This window comes from Macrotis lagotis, chromosome 8, assembly GCF_037893015.1.
Source record: "Macrotis lagotis isolate mMagLag1 chromosome 8, bilby.v1.9.chrom.fasta, whole genome shotgun sequence".
NCBI lineage: Eukaryota > Metazoa > Chordata > Mammalia > Peramelemorphia > Peramelidae > Macrotis > Macrotis lagotis.
The window spans coordinates 18,033,210-18,046,453 of record NC_133665.1 but is presented as its reverse complement, the minus strand read 5'-3'; the positions used below and the strand labels follow the sequence as shown (position 1 = coordinate 18,046,453).

The following is a 13,244-nucleotide window of genomic DNA, read 5'->3' as shown; positions in this document are numbered from 1 at the left end:
GAACGTTTGCCTAAATGAAGAATTGAAAAGCCAATGAAATAGGACTCTGAATAAGTTTATTTTGTAAAAAAGTTGCTGAAAGCATTTTGGTGGCTGATCTTTGTAAGACCTTTGATCCTGAAGAAAACCCAATTTATATTAACATTAAAAACTATAACTAAGTATTAGTTGCCAAAATTGAGAATTAAAGGTTAGGGATTAGATCTTATCTACTAATTTATGTCCTATTATTCTCAGGTATTGAAACAGATAAATATATTAATTATTTTTGAAGCACTGTGTAATTTCATTTTTTTTAAGAAAGATGTTATATATTTTGAGTTTTACAATTCCCCCCCCATTCTTGCTTCCCTCCCCCTTGCTTCCCCTCCCTCAGAAGGCATTCTGTTAGTCTTTACGTTGGTTCCATGTTATATATTGATCTCAGTTGAATGGGATGACAGAGAAATCATATCCTTAAGGAAGAAAAAGAAAGTATGAGATAGTAAAATTACATAATAATATAATGGGTTTTTTTTCTAATTTGATGGTAATATTTTCTGGTCTTTGTACAAAGTCCATAATTCTTTCTCTGGATACAGATGGTATTCTCCATTGCAGATAGCACAGAATTGTCCCTGGTTGTGGCACTGATGGAATGAGCAAGTGCATCAAGGTTGATCATCACCCCCATGTTGCTATTATGGTGTACAGTGTTTTTCTGGTTCTGCTCATCTCGCTCAGCATCAGTTCATGCAAATCTTTCTAGGCTTCCCTGAATTCCCATCCCTCCTGGTTTCTCATAGAACAACAGGGTTCCATGACATACATATACCACAATTTGTTAAGCCATTTCCCAATTGAAGGATACTCACTTAATTCCAATTTTTTGCCACCACAAACAGAGCTGCTATGAATATTTTTGTACAAGTGATGTTTTTACCCTTTTTTGTAATCTCTTCAGGTTATATACCCAGTAGTGGTATAGCTCGGTCAAAGGGTATGCACATTTTTGTTGCCCTTTGGGCATAATCCCAAATTGCTTTTCAGAAAGGTTGGATGAGTTCACAACTCCACCAACAATATGTTAGTGTCCAAGATTTCCTGCATGCCTTCCAACATTAATCATTGTCCTTTCTGGTCATATTGGTCAGTCTGAGAGGTGTGAGGTGGTATATAGAGATGCTTTAATTTGCATTTCTCTAATAAGTAATGATTTGGAGCAATTTTTCATATGACTATGGATTGCTTTGATTTCCTCAGCTGTAAATTGCCTTTGCGTATCCTTTGACCATTTGTCAAATGGGGAATGGCTTGTTTTTTTTTTGAAAATTTGACTCAGTTCTCTGTATATTTTAGAAATTAGTCCTTTGTCAGAAATACTAGTTGCAAAAATTGTTTCCCAATTTACTACATTTCTTTTGAGCTTGGTTACAGTGGGTTTTATCCATGCAAAAGGTTTTTAATTTAATGTATTTAAAATTATCTAGTTTGTTTTGAATGATGTTCTCTATCTCTTCTTTGATCATAAATTGTTTCACTTTCCATAGATCTAACAGGTAAACTAGTCCTTGATCTTCTAGTTTGCTTATAGTATTTTTTTTTAATGTTTAAATCCTGTATCCATTTGGATCTTATCTTGGTATAGGGTGTGAGATGTTAGTCTGATCTAAGTTTCTTCCACAGTAACTTCCAATTTTCCCAACAGTTTTTATTAAAGAGAGAGTTTTTATCCCAATAGCTGGATTCTTTGAGTTTATCAAACAGCAGATTACTATAAGCATTTACTGCTATTTGCACCTAGTCTATTCCACTGGTCCACCACTCTGTTTCTTAGTCAATACCAGACAGTTTTGAGGACTGATGCTTGATAATATTATTTTAGATCTGGTAAGGCTAGGCCACCTTCTTTTGTACTTTTTTTTCATTGAATCCCTGGAAATTCTTGACTTTTTATTTCTTCATATGAATTTATTTGCCACCTTTTCTAACTCATTAAAGTAATTTTTTGGAATTTTGATTGGTAGGGTACTAAACAAGTAGTTTGGTTTTGGGAAAATTGTCATTTTTATTATACCCTGAGTAGTTGATGTTTGCCTAGGTATTTAAATCTCATTTTATTTGCATGAGAAGAGTTCTGTAATTATTTTCAAAAAGTTTTTGAGTCTGTCTTGGCAGGTAGACTCCCAGGTATTTTATTTTGTCTGAGGTTACTTTTAATGGGATTTCTCTTTCTATCTCTTTCTGCTGTATCTTACTAGTCATATATAGAAATGTTGAGGATTTATCAGTTTATTTTATATCCTGCTACTTTGCTAAATTTGCTAATTATTTCTAGTAGTTTTTTAGATGACTTTTTGGGATTCTCTAGGTATACCATCATGTCATCTGCAAAGAGTTAGAGTTTTGTTTTTTCCTTCCATATTCTAATTCTTTCATTATCTTTTTCTTCTCTTATTGCTGAGCCTAACATTTCTCATATGATATTGTATAGTAGTGGTGATAATGGGCATCCTTCTGTCACCTCTGATTTTATTGGGAATGCCTCAAGGTATCCCCATTGAATATAATTCTTGTTGATGATTTCAGATAGATGCTGCTTATTATGCTAAGGAACAGTCTATTCCTACACTCTCTAGTGTTTTTAGTAGGAATGCGTGCTGTATTTTATCAAAAGCTTTTTCAGCATTTATTGATATGATCATATGATTTCTGATAGGTATGTTATTGATATAATTAATTATACCAACAGTTTTCCTAATATTGACCCAACCCTGCATTCCTGGGATAAATCCTACTTTATCATAATGTATTATTCTAGTGATAACTTGTAATCATTTTGCTAAGATTTTATTTAAGACTTTTGCATCTGTATTCATGAGGGAGATAGGTCTATAATTTTCTTTCTCTGTTTTAACTCTTCCTGGTTTAGATATCAGCACCATATTGGTGTCATAGAAAGAGTTAGAATTCTGTCTTAACCTATTTATCCAAAGAGTTCATATAGAATTGGAACCAATCGTTCCTTAAATATTTGATAGAATTCACTTGTGAATCCATCTTGCTCGGGAGATTTTTTTCTAAGGGAGCTCAATAATGGCTTGTTGAATTTCTTTTTCTGAGATAGGGTTATTTAGGTTTTTAATTTCCTCTTCACTTAATCTGGGAAAATTATATTTTTGTAAATATTCATCCATTTCACTTAGATTGTCAAATTTATTGGCATACAGCTAGGTAAAATAATTCCAAATTATTATTTTAATTTCTTCCTCATTGGTGGTGAGTTTACCTTTTTGTTTATGATATTAGCAATTTGGTTTCTTCTTTTTTTTAATCAAATTGATCAGAGGTTTATGAATTTTATTGGTTTTTCATAAAACCAGTTCTTGGTTTTATTTATTAGTTCAATAGTTTTCTTGTGTTCAATTTTTTTTATTTTATCCTTTAATTTTTAGAATTTCTAATTTGGTATTTAATTGGGGGGGTTAATTTGTTCTTTCTCTAACATTTTTAGTTGCATATTTTGTTCATTGATTTCTTCTTTCTCTAATTTATTCATGTAAGCATTTAATGATATAATATATCTCCTGACAGCTGCCTTGAGTGTATCCCATAGGTTTTGGTATATTGTATCATTATTATCATTTTCTAGGATGAAATAATTAATCCTTTCTATAATTTGTTGCTTGATCCACTCATTCTTAAAATGAGGTTATTTAGCTTCCAGTTAATTCTGGGTCTATGTCTCCCTGGCCCAGTATTGGATATGATTTTTTATTGCATTATGGTCTGAGAAAGGTGTATTCCCTATTTCTGCCTTCCTGCAATTCATCATTGGGTTTTTATGACCTAGTACATGGTCAATTTTTGTGTAAGTGCCATGTGCTACAGAAAAAAAAGTATATTCCTTTCTATTCCCTTTCAGTTTCCTCCATAGGTCTATCATATCTAGGTTTTCTAATAATCTATTTACCTCCTTAACTTCCTTCTTGTTTATTTTATGATTCGATTTATCTAAATCTGATAGTGGGAGGTTGAGGTCTCCCACTAGTAGTGTTTTGCTCTATGTCTTTCTGTAGCTCTTTGAACTTCTCCTCTAAGAATTTGGATGCTGTCCCATTGGACACACACATATTTAGTACTGAAATTACTTTATTGTCTCTAGTACTTTTTAGGAGGATATAGTTTCCTTCTTTATCCCTTTTAATGATATTTTTGCAGCTGCTTTGTCTGAGATAAGGATCACTACCCCTGCTTTTTTCACTTCAGCTGAAGCAAAATATATTTTGTTCCCAACCTTTTACTTTTACTCTTCATTTATCTCTCTGCTTCAAATGAGTTTCTTGTAAGCAGCATATTGTAGGATTCTGGTTTTTAATCTACTCTGCTATCTGCTTATGTTTTAAGGGAGAGTTCATCCCATTCACATTCTAAGTTATAACTACTAACTCTTTATTGCCCTCCATGCTATCTTCCTTCTGTTTATATCTTCCCCTTTTTTCCTTTTATCCATATTCCCTGGTGTTTTGTTTCTGAATATTGCCACCTTCAGTGTGTTTGCCCTCTTATATCCACCCCCTCCCCTTTTTTTCCACTTTCCCTTTTCCCCTTCTTCCCTTCCTTCTGTTAGTTCCCCTTTTTCTCCCCCTCCTGTCCCCCTCCCCTTTTCCCCTTTTAATGCTTGAAAGGTAAGATAAGTTTCTTAACTTGATTAAAGTGTGTTCAAGTTAACTTGAAGCCAAGTCTGATGAGATGAAGATTCAGGTGGTTCTCACCACCTCCTTTCTTCCCCTCAATTACAATAGGTCTTTTGTATCTCTTGATGTAATGATATTTACCCATTCAACCTCCCTCCCACCTCCCTTCTCTTTTGCTTCCCCCCTCCTTTTAAGGAGGTATTGTTTTTAAATCTTTCTATCTGAGTCACAGAAAAGTTATGAGTGTCCATCACTTCTGGCTATGTATATTCTCTCTAATAGAGTTACAATTCTCAAGAGTTATGAGACTTTCTCCCAAGTGGGTATATAGCCAGCTTCATCTAATTGTATAGCAGTGTTTTTTTTTTACCTTTCCATGTCTCTTGAACCTCCTGTTTGATTTCCAAATTTTCTATTTTCCTCTCGTCTTTTCATCATGAAATCTTGGAAGTCTCCTATTTTATTAAATGTCCATATTTTTCCCTGGAAGAGAAGGCTCAACTTTGCCTGCTAGTGGATTCTTGGCTGCATTCCAAGATCCCTTGCTCTTCTGAATATCTCATTCCAGGCCCTTCAATTCCTTAATGTTGATTCAGTCAGGTCCTGTGTAATCCTTACTGTGGCTCCTTGGTACTTAATTTTTTTCTTTCTGGCTGCTTGTAGGATTTTTTTCTTTTATCTCATAGTCCTGGAATTTGACCACAACATTCCTTGGTGTTTTCATTTTAGGATCTCTTTCCGGAGGGGATTGATGTACTCTTTCAATAACTATTTTGCCCTCTGGTTCCATGATATCAGGGTAGTTTTCCATAACTAAACCTGTAATAGTAAGTCCAGGCTTTTTTCCCTCTTCAATGTTTTCAGGAAGGCCAATAATTCTCAGATTCTCCTGTCTTGACCTATTCTCGAGGTACTGGTTTTTCTGATGAGGTATTTTACATTTTTTTTTCTATTTTTTCAATCTTTTGGCTTTGTTTAGCACAATCTTGTTGTCTCTTGAGGTCATTAGTTTACACCGATTCCATTCATTTTTTTAAGAGAAGAAGATTTCTCTTCATTTATCTTTTGCAACTCCTTTTCCAGTTGGTCCATTCTATTTTTGAAGGAATTTTCTATTTGCCCAAATGTAGTTTTGAGGGAATCATTTTCTTTTTGCTTTTGCCCAATTGAAGATCTGAGAGTTATTCTCATTTTGTATTTGTCCAATTGTATTTTCCAAGGATTTCTTTTCTTGTTGCATGATGTTAATTTTCTCTTGCAACATGTTGATTTTCTCTTGAGTTTCTTTTCCCAATTTTTCCAATTGATTTTTAAACTCCTTCCTGATTTCTTCAAGGTAGTCTTTCTGGGCTGGAAACCAATTCATATTCTCCTCAGCAGTCCTAGGTCTCTCTTTGTTAGAATCTGTCACTTCTAAGTATTTCTCCATGTGCACCCCTTTTCTCTGGCCTTTTTTCATCTTGTGTTGGGGAAGGAGGGGAGCTGGCTCTCAGAGGTTTGCTTTTGAGGATCCTAGAGGCTTTGTTCATTTGGCTTAGTAATTCCAAGGGCCAGCTGGTGGGGTATGCTTGTTGCTTTCTCTGGAGTGAGGTCCTCAGCAGTAGGGTCTGTGTTGACCTTGAACACTGGACTGGGCCCTGGCAGGTGGAGTTAATCTCTTTTTGTTCAGTGAACTCTTAAGGAGGTGGTGGTAGTGGTGGTGGTGGTGTGTGTTTATTGTTTGTTCTGGGCAAAGGGCTCTGCTGAAAATATGGAGTTCAGGTCCCTTGCTCAGCTGATTGTTTTCCTATTGTGCTCTGAGATTCTGTGCTGCAACTCACCCTCCCATAGCACCCCCTCCGCCAAAGACTCCACAGCTAAAGTTGGATCTCATACCCTCCCACTCACCGAAGTCTTTATGACTGAGGCTGACCCTCTGGTTTCCCCCAGCTGCCATCCCAGTGCTGATCCTCTGCTCTCGTCTTCCAGTTCACCCATGTTCCCCTGAGACAGACCCTCTTGCTAGGTGGTGTTCTCCTAGCTTCTCTTTCTGGGTTTTGTTGATCAAATTTCTGTTAAGAGGTTTCTCTCATGTTATTTCTGCGGGGAAAGAGAGAGCACCTATCACAGTACCTGTCTTCTCTTTGCCATCTGGGCCAGAAGTCTTGTAATTTCTTCTTCTTATTATGCCTATTTGATATCTTGGCATTTTATGAGAATAAAAGAACTTATAAAGGGCAATATCTATTTCTTCTCATGATTTTTAGCAGTGAAGGGATTATATTTATATGTATTTTCCTATATATTTCTTCCAATGTTTCTAATTTGTGTATATATGATAGAAACTTAGATGAAGTAATGATTAAGTGGATTGGGGTTAGAAATTAATTTTTGTGTGTATGGAATGAAGAAGCATGCTCAAGTTAAAAGGTTAAAAACTAGGAGTCAGACATGATTTCTTGGTTACATCTGACTTCCAATTCTGACTTATTGAAACCTCTTCTGTTCAGACAGGTAAGTTAAAGGATAATATTATATACCTCATTAGTTTTAAAGGGATAGGGCCCTTGTGTAGATTGTAGATATGAAAATACTTTGAGAACTTGTGAATTGATCCTCATCACCACTGATGTACAGTTACCACAGTTTGTTAACTTAGAGATTAGAGAGTTATCTGGGGTTCTGAAATGTTTAAATGATGTCTTTTATTACATAATCTGTATATGTGAAAGGTGAAACTTGAACCCAGTTCTTTCTGACTCAAACTGGCTCTCTATCCATTCCATATACTTTGTTTTTTCTTATTACATATACTAGGTTCCCTTTTCTTAACTGGAATTTTTTTTAGTCCTTCTAAAAGAAACAGTTTCACAATTCTTAACTGGAGAGAGATGACTATGAAATGCAGCACTGAATTTTAATATAAATTCATCTGGATCACCTTGTGAAGAAGGATGTGTGGAAAATTATGAACAATATTAATTCATAGAGCAGAGAAACAGTAGGTGATAGACTAGGAAAAGATTAGCAAGATATCTGACTAAGCAAAATCATCCTAAGGCTATTCAAGGATGAATATGGAACAAGGATTACAAATTAAGAAAAATGGAAACTATTTGCAGAAATTATTACAACAAACTTTTTTTTCATAAAAGATAGTATGACCACCACACTTGGATCCCAACCATTCTGTTCTTGAGGTACCTTTAGAGGAATAGCAATCAAGGGAACAAAGATGGGATAAGCAGTTGGTTTGGATCAAGTATATAGAGGATGTCTATGATGGAGATGATATAAAAGTGAAAGGACTGAGATACCACTTTACAAGATATCTAAAAGAGGAGAAGATACAAAAGGTATGGGAAAAAATCTTGGATCTAATTCATTAAAAAGGTAACTGTGAAGATGTCTAATACTACTGATATAAATACCTATTCTCTAATCTATACAAAATCTGTATGGGACTCATCTATAAGGATTTGAATGCAGCCTCAATAATGATATTAATAGGTATCAAGTAGGTGTCTACAAATGATATTTAACAATGGATTGTATCTTTGTCACCTCACATTTGACAGAGATATAGTACTAATGTGTTGATTATGAAAAAAGCACTTCAGCTTGAAGGCTCGAAACTCCACCTTTCAGGCTTTTTAAAAAATATAATAAGATGTCTCTCCTCCAAATATCAAGATTATTTGAAAGAAATGATTCTATAGAGTTACCCTTTGATCAGAGATATCAGGCAAACAGAGAAATGTAAGCTTGCCAAACTCTTCACTAGTCTGAATGAGTTTATGCAGTCTAGAGTCCAGATCAATGATATTATATATGTCATATATAATGTGTAATTACATAGGGAATAATACCAAATGGATGAAGAATTTCAACATACATCTGAACATGACATATAATAGAAGTTCAGAAGTATGTTTAACTTTTTCTGGGACAGTAACAGTAGATGGAAAATGAGCCCTATAGATCCAGAGATGCAAAGGAGAAGAGCAGGTCAGATTGTTTTTAGAAATTTCAAAGCACTTTTACTGATTTTTAAGGTTTTCATAACAGTGAAAGGCCATCTTTTCCATGCAGTGATATGTGTTGTATGGCTGTGATATTTGGAATACATTGCCTCTAGAGAACTAAGGATAAGCATCCCTGAGAGGGCAGCAGAAAGGCATTTGGTACATATGACAAGGATAACAGACAAGGTACCCTGAAGAAGGAAAGAATTAAAGGATGCCATCAAACAATTATATGACAGGGGTGGTGAAAGTCACAACATGTAGATGGTCAGAGTGCTCCAAAAGAACTCTTGTGATGTAGGCAAGCAAAGTAAAGCCTCTCGTTTATTGGCTGGGGCCCCTGTGGCAAACATTTGGAAGAACTTGATTGAAAGTCACCCTGAAGGAATATATGGCATGTGAATTGCATTTTTTGAAGGAACAATGTCACAGATCACAGATCTGCTTGAATATTTGAGAATCAAAAGACCATCAGTTTCCCAAATCTTGTGTAGTAGATAGCTTTCAATGATCTTTTCAGTTAACTTAAGGATATTTTTGTGAGGCAAGGAAAGAAATAACTCCAGCTATTACACCATGCAACATACTGGTTTTCAAAAGTTATTTTGTATTGCTACTATTCCTTAGTAATTTAATGATAAGATCATCCAATTGAATCACAAAAAGCATTTTTAAGGCCTTATTTTATATATGGCATTGCTTTAGGTGCTGAGGAAACATAGACAAAACAAATTACATTTTGTACCTTCAAGGACCCTTTGGGGAAATGCTACATATAGAGAGAAAAATAAATATGCTATGATTTGAGAAGAAAGAGGGGACTAATATGGGGAATAAGAGAGAGAAAAGAAAGAAATATGTTACAGACTTGGGGGACTTCTTGTGCAAAAATGAACTGGAATGCCGAGTTCTGCGAACTACAAGTCTGTCTCCCCCCCCCAAAAAAAAAATGTGCTTTGTAAAGGAAAATAATGTGAAATAAGTTTGGGAAGCCTCTTGGCAGAAAAAGATGTATTAGAGGTACAGAACCAGTCATACATTCTAAAACACTGCCCTGGCATTGATTTGTTTTGCTTTAATTTATATATTTGGCATGAGTATGCACTAAAGCAAGGTGGTGCTGAATAGCACTTTGTTAAGCATATATTTACATTTTTTTCTTTCATAGTCACATCTCTATCCTTCATCTATTGAAATATTTATGATTGTTGATAATTGAATTTACAATTAAAAGTAATAGACAGAATAATTCTGAAAACCTGAACATACAATACAGAGTAAAAAATATAAAAGGCTTTAAATGCCAAGCTGAGTAGTTCCTATATCCTGGCATCAGTAGGAGGCCCCTAATTGTTTTTGAGTGGTGGAATGGCATGTCCTACTCATGCTCTAGGAGAGTTATTTTGCAACTTTATGGAAGATCAGTTGAATTAGGGAGAGTGTATAAGTCTGGGGTCTATTTAGCTATTTGCAGTTGTCAAGATAAGAGAAGATAAAAGTTTGTTTTAGGGTTGTAACTATTTGAGTGAGTGAATGAAAAGCATGGTGCTATAGAAATGTAATTAATAGGATTTGGCAACTTATTGGATATTTTTGATGAGAGAAAGGAGTTGAGGATGATTTGAATGTTATGATCAGGACCTTGGAAAGATGGTAGTAACTTAGCAAAGAATAGGGAAGTTGAGAATTGGGTTTGTTTTTTTTTTACTTAAAGATTTTATTTATTTTGAGTATTACAATTTTCCCCCTAATCTTACTTTCCTCCCCCACCCCCCACAGAAGGCAATTTGCCAGTCTTTACATTGTTTCTATGGTATACATTGATCCAAATTGAATGTGATGGGAGAGAAATCATATCCTTAAGGAAGAAACATAAAGTATAAGAGATAGCAAGATCAGACAATAAGATATCAGGTTTTCTCCTAAATTAAAGTTAATAGTCCTTGGTCTTTGTTCAAACTCCACAGTTCTTTCTCTGGATACAGATGGCAGTCTTCATTACAGACAGCCCAAAATTGTCCCTGATTGTTGCACAGATGGAATGAGCAAGTCCATCAAGGTTGATCATTGCCCCCATGTTGCTGTTAGGGTTGTACAGTGTTTTTCTGGTTCTGCTCATCTCACTCAGCATGAGTTCATGCAAATCCCTCCAGGCTTCCCTGAATTCCCTTCCCTCCTGGTTTCTAATAGAACAATAATGTTCCATGACAAACATATACCACAGTTTGCTAAGACATTCCCCAATTGAAGGCTATTTACTAGATTTTCAGTTCTTCGCCACCGCAAACAGGGCTGCTATGAATATTTTTGTACAAGTGATGATTTTACCCTTTTTTGTAATCTCTTCAGGGTATATACCCAGTAGTGGTATTGCTGGGTCAAAGTGTATGCACACTTTTGTTGCCCTTTGGGTGTAATTCCATATTGCTTTCCAGAACGGTGGATGAGTTCACAGTTCCACCAACAATGTATTAGCGTTGCAGATTTCCCGCATCCCTTCCAACATTGATCATTGTCCTTTTTGATCATATTGGCCAGTCTGAGAGGTGTGAGGTGGTACTCCAGAGAAGCTTTAATTTGCATTTATCTAACAAGTAATGATTTGGAGCCATTTTTCATATGATTATGGATTGCTTTGATATCCTCATCTGTAAATTGCCTTTACATATCCTTCGACCATTTGTCAACTGGGAATGAGTTTTTTAAAAAAATGTATTCAGTACTCTGTATATTTTAGAAATGAGTCCTTTTTCAGAAACATTAATTGTAAAGATTGTTTCCCAGTTTACTACATTTCTTTTGATCTTGGTTACAGTGGTTTTGTCTGTGCAAAAACTTTTTAATTTAATGTAATCGAAATCATCTAGTTTGTTTTTAATGATGTTATCCATCTCTTCCTTAGTCATAAACTGTTTCCCTTTCCATAGATCTGAGGTAAACTAGTCCTTGATCTTCTAGTTTGCTTATAGTATTTTTTTATGTCTAAATCCTGTATCCATTTGGATCTTATCTTGGTATAGAGTGTGAGGTGTTGGTCTAATCAAAGTTTCTTCCATACTAACTTCCAATTTTCATAGCAGTTTTTATTGAAGAGAGAGTTTTAATCCCAATAGCTGGACTCTTTGAGTTTATCAAACAGCAGATTACTATAAGCATTTACTGCTATTTGCACCTAGTCTATTCCACCGGTCCACCACTCTGTTTCTTAGTCAATACCAGACAGTTTTGATGATTGATGCTTTATAATATAATTTTAGATCAGGTAGGGCTAAGCCATCTTCTTTTGCACTTCTTTTCATTAAATTCCTGGAAATTCTTGACTTTTTATTTCTCCATATGAATTTACTTATTACTTACTAATTAATTGCTTAATAATTAATTACTAATTAATTACTAATTCATTAAAGTAATTTTTTGGAATTTTGATTGGTAGGGCACTAAACAGGTAGTTTAGTTTTGATAGAATCGTCATTTTTTATTATATTAGCTTGACCTATCCATGAGTAGTTGATGTTTGCCCAGTTATTTAATTTGTGTGAGAAGTGTTTTGTAATTGTTTACAAAAAATTTTTGAGTCTGTCTTGGCAGGTAGACTCCCAAGGTATTTTATATTGCCCAAGATTACTTTGAATGGGATTTCTCGTTCTAGCTCTTCCTGCTGTATCTTGCTAGTCATATATAGAAATGGTGAGGATTTGTGAGGGTTCATTTTATATCCTGTAACTTTGCTAAAATTGCTAGTTGTTTTTGGATGATTTCTTGGGATTCTCTTGGGATTCATCATATCATCTGCAAAGAGTGAGAATTTTGTCTCTTCCTTCCCAATTCTAATTCCTTCAATTTCTTTTTCTTCTCTAATTGTGAGGCTAATATTTCTAATACGATATTGAATAGTAGTGATGATAATGGGCATCCTTGTTTCACCCCTGATCTTAATGGGAATGCCTCTAGCCTCTCCCCATTGAATATAATTCTTGTTGATGGTTTCAGATAGATACTGCTTATTATTCTAAGGAACAGTCCATTCATTCCTACACTCTCTAGTGTTTTTAGTAGGAATGGGTGCTGTATTTCATAAAAAGTTTTTTCATCATCTATTGATATAATCGTATAATTTCTGATAGATTTATTGTTGATATAATTAATTATACTCACAATTTTCCAAATATTGAACCAACCCTGCATTCGTGGGATAAATCCTGCTTGGTCAAAATGTATTATCCTAATGATAACTTGTAATCGTTTTGCTAAAATTTTATTTAAGATTTTTGCAACTATTTTCATGAGGGAGATAGGTCTATAATTTTCTTTCTCTGTTTTAACTCTTCCTGGTTTAGGTATCAGCACCATATTGGTGTCAGAAGGAGTTAGTTCTGTCTTCCCCTCTTTTTCTAAAGAGTTTATATAGAATTGGAACCAATTGTTCCTTAAATGTTTGGTAGTAGAATTGGGGTTTTAAGGAGAAACTTCATAAAACTTTGGGTTACCTCAGTATCATAATCTGATATTAATTCTTTGTAGTTTTATAGGGAAGAATACTGAAGCTTTTTTGATAATTAAATAA

At 34.7% G+C, this 13,244-nt stretch overlaps 1 protein-coding gene across 7 annotated transcripts in view; it reads left to right on the top strand.

Moving 5' to 3' along the window:
• The window catches only part of SNX29 (sorting nexin 29), a 718,720-nt gene that overhangs the window by 332,743 nt on the left and 372,733 nt on the right, over positions 1 to 13,244 (top strand). The gene's annotated exons all lie outside the window — the stretch shown is intronic.